At 41.3% G+C, this 10487-nt stretch overlaps 1 pseudogene; it reads right to left on the bottom strand.

Annotated features, from left to right (window-relative positions):
• The window catches only part of LOC107298573, a 14607-nt pseudogene extending 9770 nt beyond the window's left edge, over positions 1–4837 (bottom strand).
• Positions 4838–10487: the final 5650 nt, after the last annotated feature.

Genomic DNA, 10487 nt, shown 5'->3' with positions numbered 1-10487 from the left:
GATCCTAAACCCCCTAGGTTGCAAGAAGAGCCATGGGGGCCGGAGCGCGCCACAGCTCGTAAACAGCGGGTGCGCCCTCCCCTAGTGTGATATGGCCCTCTGCTCCCGCCATATCTACCCCTCCCATACACACTCTTAATGGAATTGCCCTCTATTAGGCAGACCCTCTATTAGGCAGACCCTCTATTAGGCAGACCCTAATAAATTAATTAATTTATTAATTAAATTAATAATTTGTCTTACATTATGTTTCATATATCTTCCAGTTATAAATCCAGATTGATCACTATGAATCAATTGATTCAACACTTGCATTAATCTATTTGCCAGTACTTTTGAAAAAATCTTATAATCTGTATTCAGTAAAGATATAGGTCTATAATTCTTAGGTTGAGTCAAATCCTGACCCTCCTTAGGTATTAAAGATATGAAAGCAGTTCTCCAGGAGGGAGGTACCGCTTCACCCAACAAAATACTATTAAACAATTCCCTTAATGGTTCTATCATTTTTTCCGATAACATCTTATAATAAATTGCTGAGATCCTAAACCCCCCTCCCCAATTCCAGGACCTACGCCCACCTTGCCGAGGCCTTCAGCCGGCCTGGGAGAATTAATTTCAGTTTGCCCACCCCTCTCCCTGGAACCCCCTAAAACCCGGACTAAAAATTTGATTAAAAATCCCCTTAGGTTGCGTTTTGACAGAAGGATGAGACTAGGTTCATCACATAGCAAAGCAATTGTATTTATCTTCAGACAAGTATCGGTACTAGTTGCACAGTGCCTAATGATGCCAGGACTATTCCCAACAATATAAAAATAGTGACTATGAACAACCATGAACCTGCTGCATTTCTGTTAGAGATGACTACATTCCACCTCAAAAATTTTTTTTCCAGAATAGGAGGATTCTCCTTTAGATATTTCTTCTCCAAATTAGCCTTATCTCTCAATTTGCAACTCTCAGTATCCATTACAAAATATAGATGAATACAAACAGATAAGATGCTACAAATGACTTTAAAGTGGGCACTATCAATAGTTCCTTTACATCCACATGTTTTGCTGGAATTGAACAGCTATAGTATAAGTCCAGAAAAGTTGTTGTTTCTGTAAGGAAGCAGCAACGTGTAAAATGTATGTCCATGCCTGAACTAAAGCTTCAGATCTTAAATATTCCACATTTCTGAGTTAAAGTACTGTTGATGGACAAGAAGCTTCTTGGATAAGAAGCAAAGTGTCTTCAAAGGAAAAACAAAGCCCAGTTGCCTTTTGAAAAAGCACCTTTGGGAGCACCTTTGGGACAACCATGACCTGGATGACTGAGAATCTCCATAGACATTTTGATGGAGAAGTTGTTCATAGATCTATTTTTCTAGACTCCATCAGCTTCCAAAATCTCAGACTGAAAGACTAAATGTGTTGAGACATATTGAAGAAGGGAGAGAAAATTAAATGGCCTCACCTGCAGAATTGCTCTGGAGGACATCACAGTGCATTCCACACACTGAGTAAGGTCAGCACAGTTTTTGCCTGGCTCCAGGAAACTCTCAATCATTTTATAACATGACTAGAGAATTGTGCAAGAAATCATTCAATGACCAAGGATAAAAATGTACCAAACATTTAGTTTATTACACAGTAAGGAAAATCTGCTACCACTAACTCACTGTCCATCTTCTATTGCTAGAAATTATTGATGTAATACAGTCCTGCCTGCAGAAGACATACTGCCTCAAGGTAAAGGTGGGTGGTTCTAAGGGCAAAGAGTAGGCATAAAATGTTCCTCTATTTAAGATGTGATACAAAAGCAACAACAGCATGAAGTCTCTCAATTGGCCAAAGAGTCTGTGATGGAAAAAAAAGCAAACATTTGCTAAAAATGAATCTGAAATCCTTTGTTACGTCCCAAGTAAAGGTTCCCCTGCAGCCCACATTCTTACCTTCCATTTTCATAATACAATCTACACCTACTCTGTCCACATTTCTGGTAACAGTTGAGTCAGACATTAGCTTTAGATCCTTTTTGAGATGTTCAATGTTGTGAATATTTGTTAGCTCCTCCAGGCCCAATACTAGTACCTGTATTAAAATACATCATACCACTGAGATGCAGAACTTCATGTTATTCTGAGAAAGAAGCTGCACAGCTGGTTCTTGGGAAATCATACTAGCTTGATATGGCTATCTAACTATGCACACTTTAAAAACCAGGAAATGTTTGTTCTCCAGTATACATACATTGTGTTTCATCAAATGATATGTATCTATAACTGCCAGAGAAAATTATGATCCAGGCTGGAATCTCTACTTCATCTATGAGTACACCTTGGTAAAGATTCCATACATACATGCATATAACAAAATCTCCAGGACTTTAGCAATAGCAATAGCACTTAGACTTATATACTTCTCCATAGTGCTTTACAGCACTCTCTTGAGTGGATTACAAATGTCAACATATTGCACCCCAACAATCGGGGTCCTTATTTTACTAACCTCAGGAGGATGGAAAGCTGAGTCAACCTTGAGCTGGTCAGGATTGAACTCCTGGCTGTTAACTATTAACTGAAATTGAAGAATAAGTACAGTGTGGTGCAGGGTTAAATAATACGCAATAATGCAGAGGACATCAAAAGTTGAACAGGAGAGACAGAAAAGCACCTGAGAAACGAGTCCTTGGGAAATAGGGTGAGTTTAGAAGGGACAATAGAGCACAGGAAGAAATATTTTTTCATACTTATCTTAATAGTTTACTGTTCCTCTATATTACTTGAACAAAAACCTCCAGACCATTTACAGTGTATTCAGAAAGTAAATAGACCCCCTTCACTTTTGTCAATTTTGTTATGCTGCAGCCTGATTCTACAGTTGTTGAAATTCATTTTTTTCTCATTAATCTACAATCAGTACCCCATAATGACAAAGTGAAAACAGAATTTTAGAAATGTCTGTAAATTTATTAAAAAGAAAAAACTGAAATATCACATTGGTATAAGTATTCAGACCCTTCACTCAGTACTTTGTTGAAGCACCTTTGGCAGCAATTACAGCCTTGAGTCTTTTGGGGTATGATGTGACAAGCTTTGCACACCTGGATTGGGGGATTTTCTGCCATTCTTCCTTGCAAATCCTCTCAAGCTCAGTCAGGTTGGATGGCGACCGTCGGTGGACAGCCATTTTCATGTCCCTTTGGAGATGTTCAATGGGTTCAAGTCAGGGCTCTGGCTGGGCCACTCTAGAACATTCACAGAGTTGTCCCTAAGCCACTCCTGTGTTGTCTTGGCTGTGTGCTTACGATTGTTGTCATGTTGGAAAGTGAACCTTCGGCCCATTCTGAGGTCCTGAGCACTGTGGAACAGGTTTTCATTAAGAATATCCCTGTACTTTGCTCCATTCAGCTTTCCCTCAACCCTGACCAGTCTCCCAGTCACTGCTGCTGAAAAACACCCCCATAGCATAATGCTGCCACCACTATGCTTCACTGTTGGGATTGTATTGGGCAGGTGATGAGTGGTGCCTGGTTTCCTCCAGACATAATATTTAGAATTGAAGCCAAACAGTTCAATCTTGGTTTCATCAGACCAGATAATCTTCCTCACAGTCTGAGAGTCCTTCAGGTGCTTTTTTGCAAACTCCAAGCGGGCTTTCATGTGTTTTGCATTGAGGAGAGGCTTCCGTCTAGCCACTCTGCCATAAAGCCCAGATCGGTGGAGGGTCTGCAGTGATGGTTGTCCTTCTGAAACTCTGTCCCATCTCCACACAGGATCTCTGGAGCTCAGAGTGACCATCGGGTTCTTGGTCACCTCTCTTACTAAGGCCCTTCTCCCCCGATTGCTCAGTTTGACCAGGCTACCAGCTCTTGGAAGAGTCCTGGTTGTGCCGAACTTCTTCCATTTGAGAATTATGGAGGCCACTGTGCTCTTAGGAACCTTCAGTGCAGCAGAAATTTTATGGTAGCCTTCCCCAGATCTGTGCCTTGCAATAATCCTATCTGCAGGCAGTTCCTTTGACCTCATAGCTTTTGCTCTGCTACAGTATGCATTGTCAGCTGTGAGGTCTTCTATAGAGAGGTGTGTAGCTTTCCAAATCATGTCCAATCAATTTAATTTACCACAGGTGGATTCCAATCAAGGTGTAGAAACATGTCAGCAACAATCAAGAGAACTGGAAGGCACCTGAGCTAAATTTCAAGTGTTGTTGCAAAGGGTCTGAATACTTATGCCAATGTGATATTTCAGTTTTTTAAAATAAATTTATACATTGCTTAAATTCTGTTTTCACTTTGTCATTATGGGGTACTGAGTGTAGATTAATGAGAAAAAAATGAATTTCAACCACTGTAGAATCGGGCTGCAGCATAACAAAATTGACAAAAGTGAAGGGGGTCTGAATACTTTCTGAATGTACTGTAATTCCCCATGATGAGAAGAATCTGGCTTGTATAAGTAAGCTCAAGGGTTTTTAAGTCTGTGTGCACACACACTATATACATGTAACATAACTCCACTCAACTGTTTTCCTTGGAATTATTTATCTGCCCAATGGACTGGGCTTGTCTTCTGGTTTCCTTTATAGTAGTCATTTTTGGTCACTCACCATGGCACTGAAAACATTCTCAAGAAGACTTCCAAGTCTGAAGTCACTGGCATCTTCTTCTGAGGACAAGACAATGAGGGCGATGCTGGGAACAACAAACAAAAGAGAAATTTAAGGAAGAGAGTGACTGAGTGCAAAACATTTACAACAGATAGACAGGAAAGTATCTTTCCCATATTTTGCAGTTTTTCAAATTATGGAGAGGAAATCCAGTATTTCTCTAAAGCTTACTGGAACATCTTAATAAGAAAATCACTAACAACAGATAAGATAGACGCAAGAGGTTGATTTCTAGGAACACCCTCAACTCAATTGGGATGACTACAGTCAGTAGAAACTGCTCTTTGTGAATATTGCAGTAGGAAAGAGCACAATTCTGTTAGAAACTCTCCATGTTCCCCTGCACTCCTTGAACTGTTTGTTAGAAGGAAAAATCATCAGGTCCAGTTCCAAGCTGGGAGATGCTAATAATAATGATAATAATAATGATAATGATAATGATAATGATAATGATAATGATAATGATAATGATAATGATAATAATAATAATAATAATAATAATAATAATAATAATAATAATAATAATAATAATGATGATGGCAAAAGCAAGCAAGGGTAGTACCAATAGTAATAGGTGCCTTGGGTGCAATCCCAAAACAACTTGAGCACCACTTGAACACCATTGGCATTGACAAATTGGCCATTAGTCAATTGCAAAAAGCGGCCTTACTAGGAACTGCTTTCATCCTGCGACGATATCTGTAATACCATCAAACATCCACATCTGCCTATCCCAGGTCCTTGGTAAGGACTCAATAGGTAGACAAAAATGCCAAATCCAGTCTGAACATCTGGCTGACTGTGCAATGATCAATAATAATAGTAATAAAGTTGGAAGGGACCTTGGAGGTCATCTAGTCCAACCCTCTGCTCAGGCAGGAAACACTATACCATTTCAGTCAAATGGCTGTCCAGTCTTTTCTTAAAAACGTCCAGTGTTGAAGCATTCACAGCTTCTGGAGGCAGGTAGTTCCACTGATTAATTGTTCTGTCACGAAATTTCTCCTTAGTTCTAGGTTGCTTCTCTCCTTGATTAGTTTCCATCTGTTGCTTCTTGTCCTGCCTTCAGGCACTTTGGAGAATAGCTTGACTCCCTCTTCTTTGTGGCAGCCCCTGAGATATTGGAAGACTGCTATCATGTCACCCCTCGTCCTTCTCTTCATTAAACTAGACATACCCAATTCCAGCAACCGTTCCTTATATGTTTTAACCTCCAGTCCCCTAATCATCTTTATTGCTCTTCTCTGTACTCTTTCTAGAGTCTCAATGTAGGCTAAGATGCTGGAAATAAAAATGGAGGCTGCTTAGAAAGAAGGTTCCACTTTATTGATGAACAGAACCTGCAACAGCATGCAGTTCTGGGACATCTGACTAAATGGAGTTGAGAGTGGATGGGTCTTTATAGGGCTCTGAGACTTTGAAGTGGAAATGTTTCTGGATTGTGCAATGAGGTGGGCTTTTGTATTTTTTGCTAGTCTGAAGAGGGTGTAGGATTAATCCTATTATGTCCTAAAGGTCATGTTCTTTAGATTTTAGGTGGGGGAATGTAAATTCTTAATCCCATCAACTGTGGAGGCTGAAGGCCTTTTGCTTATGAATGGTGTGCCCCAAAACTGCATTTCTAAAAGCTGGCCTCCTCCTCAGGTTTCTGCCTGGGGAAACTTGGGCTGGTTTCTGCCTCCCCTAAGATTTTTCTCTATTATTCCTTTGGGGAAATATAATATTCTGCCTTTTTTAATATCCCCCCAAATATTTCCTTCTCTAGGAGGGTGGATGGGTGCTGACTTTCTACAATCCCCCCTTAGGGCAATATAAGTGTGGGTGACACACTTTTACTGGCCCAAGATTAAGAATTGATCTGATCAGGGAGACTTGATGGGTGCTTTTTTTTTTTTTTTTTTTTTTCATGATGCAGGGAAGCAAGTTCTCAAATTGTTAATGCAAAGGGGAAGGCACTGATAGAGGCAGCAGAAAAAGATCCCTGCAGTGGCTCCCAAAAAGGGGAGTTTTCAACCCATGAAGGTCTAGAAGCCAGGGCAAAAGTTCTGTTAGGTGGAAAAGAAATTTATAGTGTCCAATATTCTGTGCCAATTCTTTTAGATGATTGATCTCACTTCCTGTGAGCTTTCAGTCAGGTTTGCACATGCCCCAAAATTCCTCACAGCCATGTTTTTGCCTTAGTAAATAATTACTGGTTGCCCATTTTCAAGGGTTGCTTCCTGAACCTGCCTTAGCTCTTAGTTTAGTGCATCCAGGGTTTGTGATGTCAAATTGGGTTTAGCCAGTGTGCAAGCCAGGCTATTAATATTTTTTAAATTGTACACAGTGAGCCCTAGGACTCCCACTATGAGACCACCAGTGCAACATATTTAGGGCTTGGGTTTGGAGATCTCTTTTCTGCTACCTCCTCAGTGAGGGCATGCCCCCCCATGGAATTTGCAGGAAGGTATGCATGCATACTGTAGGCCTTAGTGCCACAGAGCAAGAACCAGCCTAGGGAAACTTTACATGGAGGTAGGTGAAGGGGATAGCCTCAGTGTGGTTCTGAATGGTGTGTGTGTGTGTGTGTGTATGTGTGTGCACGCGCAGCTACTCCTACAAGACAGGTAATACTGGACAATTTTCCCTCCTACCAGACAGAAATCCAAGGTGTTCAGGACTTGCTGTGCCAACCACTTCCAAATGCCATCCCTCCATGAATCCATTGAACTGGCTAATTACAAACTAAATGAGGCAAGAAAGAAAACCTTACAATGAGTTTCCGCCCTCCCCCCATAGTCTTTCTAGTTGTCTTCTGAGGCTTTATGTAGGGGGCAATGGATACAGAAGTCCTTCTTTTCTCTGCAGCTTTCACAGGCATCTGGGTGATGTAGGACCTGGGAAGATCTGTTCCACTCTGGTTTCAATGGTGACTTTCTAGTAGATGACTGGATCCAAACCCAATTCCCTGGCTCAAATGAATGGAGGGTCTACTCTGGAGGCAGCGTCTGGGTCAGTGTACTGTGCTTCCAAAGGTTGTGGAGTCATCTGTGCAGGTCTGAAAGACATGAGGCCAAGACCACCTCCCCCCATTGTAGGTGACCCTCCCAGAATAGGCATTGTTGGTCTGACATAGGAATGGAGAACAGAGGATAAGAAATGGAGAAGTGGAATGGGGGGGGGGGGTAGCTTGCAGGCAGGGTTTTGAAAAGACATTAATACTGCAGTTGTTAAAGAAACAGATAAGACCAGTCACAACAAAATGGGGACACCACAGATGAAGAGAAAAAGAGAAGCTGGATTCTGGTAATATGTCTGGTGATGAAAGAGAAAAGAAAAATGAAGGGTCCCATTTCAGAAAATGAACAAATGCAACATAAATTTGTAAAGCACATATTAAAAGGGCTTAAGGACTGGCAGCTTGAGAATGCTGAAAGTTCCATATAATTTTATAAGCCTAGTATTTTAGTGTGTATAATTTGTGAGGGGCATGGAGAATCTACCTTTAACATTTGTTTTAAAATAGACCACGTTATTTTAGAGATTGAAAAATGCTTATATGTTCCAGGATTAGTTCCATAATAGTTTTACTGATTAGTGATAGGATAAGAAAAGTAACTTAATATGAAGAAGGTTATTTCTCTACACAAGCAAACTCGAGCTCATGAGGCTCCTGTGGGTGGACACACCTCATGTTTCAGGAAAAGGATAGACAGATAAAACCCATTTACAACACTTACAGAAAATGCACAAATAAAACTTTACCTCTAAATGAGCTTAAAACATTCCCTCCTTGGGCTGTTCTTAAAGGTTACAGAGGGAAGGAAAAAGGGAACTCAGTTCTCTTCACCCTGTTTTGGTGGGCAAGCAAACTAGAGTGAAGGTATTTTTCTTTTGGTGGCTTATTTTAACATTTTTTTTCTAGCAGAATTTAAAACTCTTGCCTCTTTGGATTAGAGACATTTAACAGTTACATTTGCCTAACACACAAAGACTTTGACACACATACACAAAGACAAGGGAAAGAGTAAAGGAAAGAAAAACAGAACTCTCAAGTTTACACATCCTGGTCATTCCCACCATAAATCTCAGTTAACTCAAATTAGGGAAGGCAAAAATCTTAACAAACATATTAAGTGGTTGCATAGAAGAGAGAGAGAGAGAATGTTCCTATATATATACATTCCTTTTCTTTTGAATACCTTTATTTAGCCAAATTGGTTTCCAGCCTCATTGCTGAGCAGAGTCCACTTCTCACACAATCTGCACATGCGTCTTAACTTCATGCCTGGCTGGACGGGCAACTCCCTCCACCTGCAGGCCTCCATCTATCTCCCTAGGGGAGATCTCAGTGGGATCTTAGTTCCTGAGCTTCCCATGCTCTTTCCCACCATCCGCGACAAGACTCCAAGGCTTTCTCCTGGGTTTCTTGCAATCCGCAGTACTACACCACCCCAAACAGGTGGATGTACCTTCCAACCCGTGGTCCACTGCCTTACGGTTTTCAGGCAAATGGCTTGCGAGGACTCTGTCCACCAAAATTTATCAGAGTACAGGCACCTCTTTTCCAGAATAGGGCTCTGCTCAGTGATGTATTTTTGCTTATAAGACCTACAGTCATGTGAAAAAGAAAGTACACTCTCTGTGAGTGCTAAGGTTTTACGCATCAGGACATAGTAAAAATCATCTGGTCCTTAGCAGTTCTTAAAAGTAGGTAAATACAACCTCAGATGAACAACAACACATGACATATTACACCATGTCATCATTTATTTTACAAAAACAAAGCCAAAATGGAGAAGCCATGTGTGAAAAACTAAGTACACCTTATGATTCAATAGCTTGTAGAACCACCTTTAGCACCAATAACTTCAAGTAATTATTTTCTATATGACTTATCAGTCTCTCACATCATTGTGGAGGAATTTTGGCCCACTCTTCTTTACAACATTGCTTCAGTTCATTGAGGTTTGTGGGCATTTGTTTATGCACAGATCTCTTGAGGTCCCACCAAAGCGTTTCAATCGGGTCGAGGTCTGGACTTTGACTGGACCATTGCAACACCCTGATTCTTTTCTTTTTCAGCCATTGTGTTGCAGATTTGCTGGTGTGCTTGGGATCATTGTCCTGTTGCATGTCCCAATGTTGGCCATGCTTTAGCTGTCGGACAGATGGCATCGCATTTGACTCTAGAAATGCCTCAAGATGATGCCGCCGATGGCAGCCTCAGTGAAATACTCTCTAGTAGTGTTGATGTTTTTTATTATTTTCTGTGACTGCAAATTTCATACACATGGGATGAGATTTTATTTATTTATTTATTTATTTTATTTATTTTTTTAAATTTATATCCCGCCCTTCTCCTTACGGACTCAGGGCGGCTAACAACCGGATAAAAATACAAAGATAACACACTACAAGTTTAAAAATTGATTAAAAGGGAAATATTAGTAATTTGGTCTAATAAAAGTTATAATTAAAACCCCCTCTAAAAGTTTCCCCTAGGCCAGTCCCGCAAGCTGGAATAACCATGTCTTAAGGGCGCGGCGGAAGGAAGGGAGATCAGGGATCACCCTGATCTCTGGGGGCAGTTCATTCCAGAGGGTGGGAGCTCCCACAGAGAAGGGCCTCCCCCTTGGGGTCGCCAGCCAGCACTGTCTGGCCGACGGCACCCTGAGGAGACCCACTCTGTGGGAGCGTACAGGTCGATGGGGGGTAATCTGCGGCAGGAGGCGGTCTCGAAGATATCCGGGTCCGATGCCATGGAGCGCTTTAAAGATGATAGTCAGCACCTTGAAGCGCACCCGGAAGGCCACCGGCAGCCAATGCAGCTCGCGCAGCAGCGGTGTT

Source organism: Protobothrops mucrosquamatus, unplaced genomic scaffold (assembly GCF_001527695.2).
Source record: "Protobothrops mucrosquamatus isolate PMUCROS unplaced genomic scaffold, P.Mucros_1.0 scaffold4099, whole genome shotgun sequence".
Classification (NCBI taxonomy): domain Eukaryota; kingdom Metazoa; phylum Chordata; class Lepidosauria; order Squamata; family Viperidae; genus Protobothrops; species Protobothrops mucrosquamatus.
The sequence above is the reverse complement of the archived record's forward strand: the minus strand, read 5'-3'. Positions and strand labels throughout refer to the sequence as shown.